This window comes from Coptis chinensis, chromosome 6, assembly GCF_015680905.1.
Source record: "Coptis chinensis isolate HL-2020 chromosome 6, ASM1568090v1, whole genome shotgun sequence".
In the NCBI taxonomy this organism is placed as follows: domain Eukaryota; kingdom Viridiplantae; phylum Streptophyta; class Magnoliopsida; order Ranunculales; family Ranunculaceae; genus Coptis; species Coptis chinensis.
Genome location: NC_141461.1, coordinates 66,503,663 through 66,517,200, shown reverse-complemented (window position 1 = coordinate 66,517,200; position 13,538 = coordinate 66,503,663). Strand labels below are relative to the sequence as shown.

The 13,538-nt window shown below is 33.6% G+C and overlaps 1 non-coding gene across 1 annotated transcript; it reads right to left on the bottom strand.

Annotated features, from left to right (window-relative positions):
- Positions 1-2,455: 2,455 nt before the first annotated feature.
- On the bottom strand, positions 2,456-2,527 carry TRNAT-GGU (transfer RNA threonine (anticodon GGU)). Its single transcript has one exon. It is a non-coding gene; the product is annotated as a tRNA-Thr (tRNA).
- Between the last annotated feature and the right edge of the window lie 11,011 nt (positions 2,528-13,538).

Sequence of the window (13,538 nt, the reverse complement as noted above, 5' to 3'; positions counted from 1 at the left end):
ATACCGAAACAAAAACAGCAATTGGACAAGAGAATGGGATTGCATTATAAGGTCGCAACTGAACAGATCGAGCAAGTTCGAATTGACATAACATGAAACCGATTAGTCCAAAAGCACCGTGGAGAGCAACAAAAGTCCATAGACCGCCTAATTGACACCAACGAGTAAAATCCCCCTGTGCTTCAGGACCCCATAGCAACAACAAAGAATGTGCTAAACTATTAGCAGGAGTAGAAACTGCGGCTGTTAAGAAATTGCATCCTTCCAAATAGGAACTGGCCAATCCATAGGTATACCATGAAGTTACAAAGGTTGTACCTATGAACCAACCCCCTAAAGCAAAATAGGCACAAGGAAAGAGCAATAGACCGGATCAACCTACAAAAACGAAACGGTCCCTCCGTAACCAGTCATCCATAATATCAAATAAATCCTTTTTGTCTTTTGTAAATCTACAAAGAGCTATAGTCATAGTGATCCTCCTATTCAACTACTTCAACCATTTCCGAGCACCTCATAGCATTTTCAGATCATACAAGAGTTCAATCATTCATGTATGATTCCTTGTCCACTGTAGCTTCCAATGGGTTTCGGTTTCGAAGAAAAAAATCCTCCTTTTTTCTATTGAAAATCGACCTAGGTAAATCCACGAGCTCAGTTCGATTATTCCTTCCTCTTATTATTCTTTGTGATTGTGAATAACTTATCTGAATCCTGCTGTATTGTATTATTATCTTATGACTAATAACTCAAATTAATTTTTTTGAAATAACTATATCAAGGAACAAATGATCCTCGCTCCCAACACCAGTTGCTCCTCCAATCTACACCTGTTCCATCAACTAATCTTTATTTTGGATCTTTTTCGTGATATAATATTGAGAAAAGATCTATAAATATCTCTATGGATTCTTCCAACTTCTATGTATATTAAACAACTACAATAAGATATATATATATATATATATATATATATATATATATATATATATATATATATATATATATATATATATATATTCCGATCTTAGAAGTACATACTTATTTTAAAGTTAAAATAAGTACGTAAGTAAAACATCACCTAGAAAATAAATTCAACTCTAATTTTTTGTGGGTATTACCTACATACCATAAAGATCAACTCCACAAAATTTGAGCTCATTTGGAAATCTCTAACCTAGCTAAAAATTGTTGTCATCTTAAAAAAGAAATCTAACGGTCCAGAAAATAGTATTTTTACAATCATCTTTTGCCTAAGTTAGAGATTTCCAAAAGAGTTGAAATTTTGTAGAGATAATGTTTCTGCTGAGTAGATGATATCCACAAAAAATTAGGTTTGAATTAATTTTCTAGGTAAAATTTTACTTACGTACTTATTTTAACTTAAAATAAGTATGTACTTCTAAGATCCGGCCTATATATATATATAATCTTTTACTTTGTTTTTCTTTATTTATATTATATTTTTATTCTTACATTATAATTTATTTAATATATTAATTATTAATAAAATATAAAATAATAATTTTGGGGTTGTTTTTTGTTTTATTGTATTCTTTTTATAGTTCCTTTTTTTTTAAACTAAAGAAAAGGTAAAGTAAATAATAAAATATTAAAAGTGGCTTTTTTGGTTCGACCCGTTAAAAAGATACTCTGGAGTTTTCAATTCATCTGAAGGAAAAAAAAGGAAAATTACCTATTTTTCCCGGCCCTTAAATAAAATATGATACACAATATTGAAGACTATATATATATATATATATATATATATACGAGACTGGAAATGAAAGTGCATTTCTCGTATCCGTTATCCATCACATTGTCGAAACAAAAATATCGGATGCATCGATATGTAAATATTTAGTACGTGAAGCCACGATCTGATATAGATATATCCTTATATAGGTAATAGATAAATATCCTATCTAGATATAAGCAGCTGATCCTTTTTGGAATCAAATAAAGATATTAAAAATAGGCTCTTTGTGACTCGAATAAACGCTTACCGTGCATGAACGGAATAATAATTTATTGTTATGGAGGATCCAGGAACAAGAGGATTTAATTGGAAATATCAACAAATTCTTAAGTAGTCTAAATGAAATGAAATATATATATATATATATATATATATATATATATATATATATATATATATATATATATATATATATATGAGGCTACAATCCCATCTTTATCGAATTTGAATATCAAAATAGCTGATATAGTCATGATTCAATGGGTCAGGTCCACTTTCTTTTTCTTTTGTTTATTTCTTAAATTTATGATGGAGAAGAATGACTATATAATATAACTTATTATAATAATTAACTCATTAGTAATATTAATAAAAACTTATTATTATGCATATGCTTACTTTGTTTTATTACAAATATCAACAATATCTCTAGTATACACTAAAAAATGAAGACCCATACTAGAGTTTTGTACAAAAAGCCCCTTATCGGATTTGAACCGATGACTTACGCCTTACCATGGCGTTACTCTACCGCTGAGTTAAAAGGGCCCATTTTATTCCTGAATGAGCCAATGTGAAGACATATACATGTACATATATTATATACATAGGTGCACGCACTAGACTCATAGTGTCTCATTCGGGAACAAGAATTTTTTTAGGTTAAAACCTAATTTATTTGCTTTTATTGATCCCTATCACAATGAGACTCGATTGATTGATACACAATTTGACATATATACAAGATATTTGATATGTGATCAAATCATGTAATGAAAGGATTCAACTCGGACTCGTATATGGAACAAAAGAAAACTCTTATAAAGTATAAAAAAAATAAAAATAAATAAACCTTCTATTGTTTCTTAATTTCCTGGATGTGAGATAGGCATATCTCATCTTAATAATGTGTGAATCGGTGGGTGAAAGTTGAAGAATGGGGTTTAACCTTTTTTTGTCGGACAAATCCCTGGGGTCCTCTACTTCATTCATCATTATAATTATAACATTACTTCATTTCATATCATGTAGATTGGAATCACAAAAGGTAGAAAACCTATTCGGATTTAGTCACACCATTACATTATATTGACAATTACTAAAAACTATTCATACTATATACATAGTATGATGTCGATCGGGCGGATATGCCCCCATCGTCTAGTGCTTTAGAACATCTCTCTTTCAAGGAGGCAGTGGGGATTCAACTTCCCCTGGGGGTAGGGTACTACGAAAGGAAGTTGACCATGTATAATCAATAAGTCTAGAATCGATTCTTCCTAGGTCGATGACCGAGTGGTTAATGGGGACGGACTGTAAATTCGTTGGCAATACGTCATACGCTAGTTCAAATCCAGCTCGGCCCAATAATTCGCTGATACATCATGAGATTATATAAGAAATTTGTTCTCCGGAAACAAAACGCTTGATACATAGCATAGGAATAAAGAAAAAATATATATTTTATATATTGTTCTCATATATTATGTCTTATTTTTTTAATGATCTAGATTCATATCATGATCCGTAAATATAGGGAAAGTATTAAAGAAAAATATAAAATTTTCATTGAAAAATTTATTATTAATATTAATCGATTTGACAATAGGATTACTAGCTAGTAGTTCGTATCGTTCTCACTAAAGAACATATGCATGCGGATATTAATACATCACTCTTTTCTCTGTTCCAATACGACGATTCTAAACGAAAACAGTTTTAATCAAATCATTAAAAATATGTATGTTGTATACCTTGTTTTTCTGGGATTGTATAGTTCAATCGGTTAGAGCACCGCCCTGTCAAGGCGGAAGCTACAGGTTCGAGCCCAGTCAGTCCCGACCTAGTATTCAATGACTCCATTAATTCATCTATTTATTCTATGGGAAGGAGGGCGGGGGTAGGGTCTAATTCATAGTGGGGGTCCGTATTTATCTTTTTTCCATTTCACTTTTATTTGGGTTTGTGACCAATGGAAGTGGAAGATGGGTCAGATGCTACCTCATTATATGATTATATACAGAAGATGGTAGGTTATACAAAATAACAAATGGATAAAGAATGAAAAATTCAACGAGATTCTTGATTGGATTAGGAATTCAATTTTTTATTAGGTTTTTCTTCCATATGGATAAAAGATCTTCCTATGTTATACTATTCCATTCTCGACGATGAATAGATTTGATAGCTCAGATATTGTCATTCATGATATTGATCCGATTCAATATCAACGGCGTGTATTCCTCCCATTGAATTTATAGGAGAAAGATTAAAAATCTCTATGGGATTAGATCCCGAGTTATTATGAAATAAAAAAACGATGAAATTAAGGGAGTCAATATTCTCGCATTTATTGCTACTGCACTGTTCATTCTAGTTCCTACTGCTTTTTTACTTATTATTTACGTAAAAACGGATAGCCAAAATAATTAATTTGCAGCAGGCTTAACTTTTAAGTTCTTATCAATAAAGGAATAAATGAAAAGAGTTGATCAAAATCAGTAGTATATGAGATGTGATAGTATAGAAATATAGGAATCTTTCTACCACACTATCACATCTCATATGATTATTATATAAATATAAACATAGAAGGTTGTACTGTATATATATATATATACAGTACAACCTTCTATATATATATGTGTGTGATTCTGTTGAGAGCTATCGGAAGAGTTCAGTTGAAAATATCAAATAAATATGATTCTGTTAAGAGCTATCGGAAGAGTTCGGTTGAAAAAAAATGGAATATCATGTGTATTCCTTTTACTTTCAAAATACGAAATGGGAATCATTGAATGAAATTTTTTTTTATTGAAAAGTTATTCTCCATCTATTACATTACTTACACTTACTGTTACTGAATTCCTGTATAATTTTGAAACGGAGATGGAGATATTTTTTTTAGCTTTGTAGAACGATGTATGAAACTATTGATACAGTTTGATTTGATTACTCAACTCAATTAAATTAGTAATGACCCTAAAGTCCACTTCTTCCCGGGAAAATGTAAATACTACCATTAAAGCAGCCCAAGCAAGACTTACTATATCCATGTGAATTATGTCCCCGTCTATATAAATATGAAGAAATTCTTCCATTATTGATCAGTAATAATAATGTAATCAATGGCACAGAGTCAAAAAGGGATTCTGAATGAAGGTTATTGATGAACAAATCCAATAACCCTACCCATAACAAGTTTATATTTGATTTATGTTAGAATTCGGAAGAATTAAGTACAAGCAAGATCTACAGTTACTTTCTTGTAATTATCAAGGCAATGCTCTTAACGGAACATGTAGGAATAGTAAGACTTATTGTTTCTTTTGTTACCCTTCATCTCATTTATAATAATAAAAAAGCATAAGAATATACAATCAAGATAGAGCAATATCTATCACATATCTCTATCTATCGTTTGATCTAATCCTTATGACCCTCGAGTATATCACAAAGACACGTACTCGAGGGACCTTCTATTACATTCTTGCCTGGGTGTTACCAAAAAAAAAGAATAAAAGAGTTGAAAAATAAAAACTTTTTATTTTATCTATTCTATAAAGGAAGCCAATTATTCATCCAATATTGATTGAATGTCTGAGCATTTATAAATTCTCGTGAGCCCATATACAAAGTCTCTTCCACCCTTTACATAACTACCAACTCCCTGTAATACGAGGTGCAAGGATTGATGGTCTTTTATAGAACCTCCAGCTTTTTAAATTAAAATCAAGCAAGTATCAGAAGCTCGAGCCCCTTTCCTCTGTTTATGCTAGGCAAGGACAAGGAACGACGACTGATATTATATATAAAAATATATAAATATATCAGCAAGCAAAGGTATTTCAAATTTTTTTATTGATCAGGCGACACTCAGTTTGAACTAGGGAAAAAGGATTTGCAGTACCCCACCTTACCACTCGGCCATGCCGCCAAAACGATAAAAATAGATGGAAATCTTCTTTTTTTAGGTTTAGACTTAATCTTTTTTTTGCGTCTTGAATCCCATTTTCCTTATTCCTTTCCTAATAAAACTAAAAGAAATCTCTTCCTCTATCCCTATCCCTATCCCTATCCCATAGGTACAACATTTGAATCAATAGAGAACCTTTTCTTCTGTATGAATCGATATTATTACATTCCAATTCCTTCCCAATACCTCCCAAGAAAAATTTTAAATTATATCCCAAATTGACAGGCTAGCGTGAGCTTATCCATGCGGTTATGCACTCTTCGAATAGGAATCCATTTTCTGAAAGATCTTGGCTTTCATGCTTTGGTGGGTCGTCCGAGATCCTTTCGATGACCTATGTTATGTTGAAGTGGTATCTATATGATCCGATCGATTGCGTAAGGCCCACGGTAGCAACAGAACTGGGGAAAGTATACAGAAAAGACAGTTCTTTTCTATTCTATTAATTAGTGATCCCGGCTTGATGAGTTCTTTCTTCCGTGATGAACTGTTGGCACTAGTCGTATAATTTTTCTCTGTAGACCGAGGAGTACCATGAGAGAAGCAAGGAGGTCAACCTGTTTCAAATATACAACATGGATTGGATTCTGGCAATGCAATGTAGTTGGACCCTCATGTCGATCCGAATGAATCAGCCTTTCCACTGAGGTAAATCTTTGCCTCGCTATGCAAGAGGATAGCAAGTTACAAATTCTGTCTCAGTAGGACATGACATGTATTTTGATTACTATGAAATTAATAAATGAAGTAGTTAATGGCGGGGTTACCATTCTCTTTTTTGTAGTGACGAATCTTGTATGTGTTCCAAAGAAAAAGAATTTGTCCATTTTTGGAGGTCTCAAAGGGGCGTGAAAACACATAAGAACTCTTGAGTGGAAATTGAAAAGAAATGTAGCTCCAATTGCTTCGAAAGGGTAAGATCTTTGGCGCAAGAAGAAGGGGTTAATCCGTATCATCTTGACTTGGTTCTGCTTCCTTTCTTTTTTTAACAATACAATAATACCGAGTCGAGTTCTTCTCCTACCTGTATAGAACATGTTGAGCAAAATCTTCTTCATGTAAAACCTGCTCGATTTAGATCGGGAAAATCGTACGGATTTTATGAAACCGTGTGCTATGGCTCGAATCCGTAGTCAATCCTATTTCCGATAGGAGCAGTTGACAATTGAATCCAAATTTTGCCATTATTTTCGTATCCGTAATAGTGCGAAAAGAAGGCCCGACTCCAAGTTGTTCAGGAATAGTGGCGTTGATTTTCTCGACCCTTTGCCTTAGGATTAGTCAGCTTTATTTCTCGATGGAGGCAGGGAAGGGATATAACTCAGCGGTAGAGTGACACCATGACGTGGTGGTAGTCATCAGTTCGAGCCCGATTATCCCTAAATCCAATGTGAGTTTTTCTATTTTGACTTGTTCCCCTGCTGTGGTCGAATGAAAATGGATAAGAGGCTCGTGGGATTGACGTGAAGGGGTAGAAATGGCTATATTTATGGGAGCAACCTCCAGGCAAATATGAAGCGCATGGATACAAGTTATGCCTTGGAATGAAAGACAATTCCGAATCCACTTTGTCTATGAACAAGGAAGCTATAAGTAATGCAACAATAAATCTCATGGAGAGTTCAATAGTTTATTAGGTTTTTCTTCCGTATGGATAAAGGATCTTCCTATGTTATACTATTCCATTCTCGACGATGAATAAATAGCTCAAATGTTGTTATTCATGATATTGATCCGATTCAATATCATCGGCATGTATTCCTCCCATTGAATTTACAGGAGAAAGATTAAAAATCTCTATGGGATTAGATCCCGAGTAATTATGAAATAAAAAATTGATGAAATTATGGAAGTCAATATTCTCGCATATATTGCTACTGCACTGTTCATTCTAGTTCCTACTGCTTTCTTACTTATCATTTACGTAAAAACGGACAGCCAAAATAATTAATTTGAAGCGGGCTTAACTTTTAAGTTTTTATCAATAATGGAAGAAATGAAAGGAACTGATTAAAATCAGCAGTATATGAGATGCGATAGTATAGAAATATAGGAATCTTTCTACCACACTATCACATCTCATATGATTATTATATAAATATAAACTTAGAAGCTTGTACTGTATTGTATAAAGATATATATATATATATATATATATATATACAAATAAATAATACCCCAATTCGAGTTCTTTGCTACATCCATTTAACATTTTATTTGTACCAATTTCGATCGATACGATATAATCGAATGCCTACTATTACTCTTATGCCTTACACTTCTAATTACTTATAATTACTAGTTTTCTTATTATTTATTTCCAATATGGGTCCTGGGATACGCCGAAACAATCAAATCAATGGAAGGAGGTATGGATAGGGTAAAAGAAACCCAGTCATCCTTTTTTTTTAGCATTCCGATAAGAAGTAAATGATTTTGCCGTTGACAGGCGATTTAAGGAATTCCATGGGAAATTCTTCAGATTTGTAAAAACAAAGTAGTAGATACCACCTATCTCTAACATGCAAACCATGATATTAAGTGAGTCAATAAAACATAAAGAATTATATTTCTAAGAATTTGAAAACAAAGCTAAATGCGCACGCCCAACGAAAGATCTTATTATACGTATTGCTTCATTGGACAAATACTATATCCATGTTTCCAAAGTACGTATCCACATAATAACAGATAGACTTCCTCTCCTCTTTGAATAGTAAAGGGGTTATACGATTCTGATTCTGTTAAGAGCTAGTTCATCGAAATATTTTGGAAGAGTCCGGTTGGAAAAAAAAATGGAATATCGTGTGTATTCCTTTTACTTTCAATATACGAACATGGGAATCTTTGAATAATTTTTTTTTTTATTGAAAAGTTATTTTTCATCTATTACATTACTTACACTTACTGTTACCGGATTCATGTATTCCTCCCACTGAATTTACACGAGAAAGATTAAAAATCTCTATGGGATTAGATCCCGAGTTATTATGAAATAAAAAAATGATGAAATTATGGAAATCAATATTCTCGCATTTATTGCTACTGCATTGTTCATTCTAGTTCCTACTGCTTTTTTATTTATCATTTATGTAAAAACGGTCAGCCAAAATAATTAATTTGAAGCAGGCTTAACTTATAAGTTCTTATCAATAATGGAAGAAATGAAAATAGTTGATTAAAATCAGCAGTATATGAGATGTGATAGTATAGAAATATAGGAATCTTTCTACCACACTATCACATCTCATATGATTATTATATAAATATAAACTTAGAAGGTTGTACTGTATTGTATAAAGATATATATAGGCGTGGATCACTCCGTAATATATATATACTAGTAACATATCCTATAATGATCGTGGCCTCTTAAATTCATACGGGTATTTTTCTTACGCATAATACCCCCAAATGAATAATTAAATCAAATACTTAAATACTATTAAGAATGACTATTTGGTCTTTTTACACCCATATAAATTCTTAGTACCAATATTGTCCTTCAATTAAAATGTTGTTTAACACTGTTTAATAGGGGTAATCGGTCATTTCATGAGGTGGTTAATTAAAAAACCAAATCCACGCCATTTTTAATTGTACGCCACACAGTAAATACCCACTTAATATTAATTACGGGTCATTAATTACCATAAATATACAGGGCCCTTTCACTTTCCGTCTCCCTCTCAATCTCCACTCTACTCTCTCCCACTTTCTTTTGCAAACAGTAAAAGATAACCAAATGAAAAAAATTCATATTTTCTTCTGCTTTTGAAGTTTAATTCATACTTCTCCTCCTTTTTGCTGTCTGATTTCTCTATTTTTTCATTTGTTAGATATAACTACAAAAGCTCAACTCTTACTTGAAGCTGCTTCCAATGGAAATCTATGGCGTCTCAAGAGTAACAGCTTCATTCTTAACTTCTCTACATTTGTGTTTCTCTACTTATGATATTATCTTATAACCGATTTTTTTTTTGGAGTAGATTTGGCTACGGAACTTGATGTTGGAAAGGGAATAGCGGCAACAGTTGCCAGTATTAAGAATTCAAAAGGTGAATCGGCTCTTCATCTTGGTGCTGCAGAGGGAAACGGTGATATTTGCAAGTACTTGAGGTTGGGACTTTTAGTGAGAATTGAGATTTTGGTGTGAAGTATATTTGTGAATTGGATTGGTTTCGAAGTTGGGGTTTCGTCATGACGGTTGTTAATGTAATGAAATATGCTCACAGCCCTGTTTACCAATCATTCTAATGCAATCAATCTATGTTCGATTTGGGACTGTGCAGAAGCCATTCCTTATTAATTTATTGGTTTTGCAGCCATTGCAGTGATATCTCCTCTTTTTATTGAAGAGGGAGGGATTTTTGACAGTGAAAACCGATGAGTGGCCTGAAGAGTTGAATCAGTTTAAACCTGAGGATGAAAAAGCTAAGAATATTGTCATAGATTTGCTGGATTGGCAGGTGTGTCCTCTTTTCTTTGCAAGTTTAGTGATTTTAATTACCAAATGCAATCAATCTATGCTCGATTTGGACCAATCGCGAAGCCATTCCTTATCTATGTTCAAAATTCCCTAAATGCAGTGTACATTAGTAATTTATGTAAAATTATTGCTTATGGTCAACTGTCATTGTTCCCCTCATAGTCATCCGCACAAAAGTTATGCATGTTTTTAATTCATCCCATAGTCATCCGCGCACAACGTTGTGAACTTTTCTGTTCAGACAAGAAGAAATATTGTTTTTAACTAATATGGGCTTGTGTCGCGTGGTGATCATGTTATATTTATTTTGATGCCTATTATGTTAAATAGCTAACCAATGGTCCTCATCGGCGTTGATAACAATGTTAGAGGAGATTTTGTATATCTCTCTTATAGTTAATTATGCGTGGTCGATCAATGGGTGCTGTTTTTAGCAGGATTTTACTTGCGTGTAGTTTTGGGATTTGCAATTTTTTCCTTGCTAGCAACCCGTTGTTCAGTCATTTTCCTTCATGGGCAGCACTAGAAAAGCCCCAAAAACTGAATAATCTGTTCCTTGATTCAGTGCCCCATTTGAATGTGTCTCCATTGACTCCTTTTGTAGTGATTTTACACTAAATGAAACGTTGCCCGATGACGCTATTTCTCAGTCTGCTCTCTTTTTCTTTCTGATCTTCTCTGATTTCTTCTGTCTCTCAATCTCTTTTTTATTTCTTAGTTTTGTTTTCTTCCTCACAAAGACCCAGAAAAAATTTACTTGCTCCATTTCTCTAACCCTTTGCGATGCAATGTACTAAAACCTGCCCAACACACGACACATCAGAACCATGTCAACTCATGCTTATGAGGGAGACCTCCATCCTCATTGTTGTTAGATGTATTTCCTAAGAACTCCTTGGTAAAGCGATGTGTTAACGTTCATTTCTTACAAGTAGTCATGACGTAGTGTGTCGAACTTCAGCTTTTTTATTTTATTTTATATAAAGTAGTCTTTAAATGGTGTTGTTTAGTGATTACTGTCTTATTGCTTTTCACTGTATTATTGCTTTATAGACTGTGCACTTCATATACAACCAAGTTATTTTCCATTTGCCAGCGTTTGGAAATGGCTGGGATCGGAGGCCATCCAAATTTGCTTTCTGTTAGTGATAATAGTGTGTGCCAATAACAACAACAGGCTCAGAGAATTAGAGAAAGAGAGAGGAAAAGAAATTTGACTTCAGTACATATAGCCCATCGAAGGGAGCGTATCCGAAGGAATTATTATCGACGAGTCCAAAACCAAAGAAATGAACAACTTGCTTCTCAAAGAGAACGCATGTGTGTGGCATGGCGCTCGCCTGGATTGATTCCTGCTGATGAATTGTTGAACTCCAACAGTCTAACCTCTCATAGGTTGACCCACATACGCCGCCAAGCTAGGAATATTTCCAGCCAAATGCTTCGTGCAAGTCAACATTCACAGCGAAGACGCCTGACTCCTATAAGGCAACGAGCCCCAAACTTAGGCAATCAAGAATTGGGTTGTATTGATGCAACATCACTTCCATCAGAAAGTGGAAGCAATGATGGTAAATCTAAAACCCCTAGAATTATTTTGTGACTAATACCACCCTAGCTTATTCCTCAATGAGACAAATTATTCCATGCATATCGCATTATTGATTGAATAAATTTGTCCGTTCGTATCACATCTCCTATTTTGTCTTATTTTTGGGAAATAGGTTGATTGTCTCAACTTTTCAATCCCAACATACCCAAAAGTACTTCCAGGAGGACCTGTATGTCAATTTACAGTTTTCTGTGTTCCTGTTCCTCAGCTCTATTTGACACTAAATTTCTTAGGCTTTTAATCCTTTAGTGCATTCTGCTTTTGGAGTTAAGCGGGAAGCCTGCTTATCCTGTTTTTGACCAAGGTCAGGATCATGACTTTGAGGAGGATTGTGGTTCCGGTAACAATCAGAGTCAAATACATTAGGCTTTTTTGTGTGAACATAATAAAGTGAATACTTATATCATAAAATGAGGAAATTCGGACGCCGGTCATAATTATCCCTCCCACATGTAGCCATGTAGGTCACGCCTAATTTTGTGTATGTACTACATTCTTTCGGTTACATTGCCCAAATGTGAAAGCAATTTTAATCGAAGCTTCGATTAGGTGGATATGTATTTCATAACATAAACTAAGATATTGGTAAACAGAAGGCCGAAAATGTATATCATAAACTAAGATAGTGGTAAACAGAAGGCTGAAAATGTCAATAAGTATTTTCTTATTACTTTAGAGATTCTTTCAATGATCGATTGAAGTAGACTTTTTCAGTATCAGTGTTTGTCAAGATGTTATACGCGATTGTACTTGGTGTGACCAAACAACTGGAAGGCATTAAAGGACCAGGACCTTATGCGTCCTCTGTATATTTTAATCTATATACTTGTAAGGATTTTTAAGTGTTACTTCATAAGCTTCTGACATATATATGTATTGCATCATTTTTAACTATTCCTTTGTTTCTCCATCATTGACAGAGGTACCATCTCCCGATGAAGTGGAGGTTTATTTGGTTCTACAAGATTGTCTTCGATTGTGAGAAAATTATGTGTTCAGGGAAGAGGTTGCTCCTTGGGAAAAAGAAGTCATAATTGATCCGAGAACACCAAAGCCTAGTCCAAATCCATTTTCATACTCCTTTGAGGCAAAAACTGACGTGAGTTTATACTTTTGAAACTTGAATGCTACTACAGCTGGTGATTTTGTATTTCCATTTCTTCAATACTCCCTTTTTCTGCTTAGTAAGTAAAGACTGAAAGCATGACTTGGTAATTGCTGTGGGGATGCGTCAATTATTTAATTTCTTTTCAAATTTAATTGTCCTTTATTTATTTCCACTTAAATATTATCCTTCTCCTTTTCGTTCACATCATTATTTTTGGATGGAAGATGGAGTTGTTCAAGTTTATGCAAACAAAGATTGTAAGATGTCAACTCCATAGTTTATTGTGCTTCAGGATTTTCTTACATCCTTTCTTATTATCTTCAGAATTTTTTATGCTGTTCTTTTACCTCTTTTCTTTTATGCAACAACCTTTTT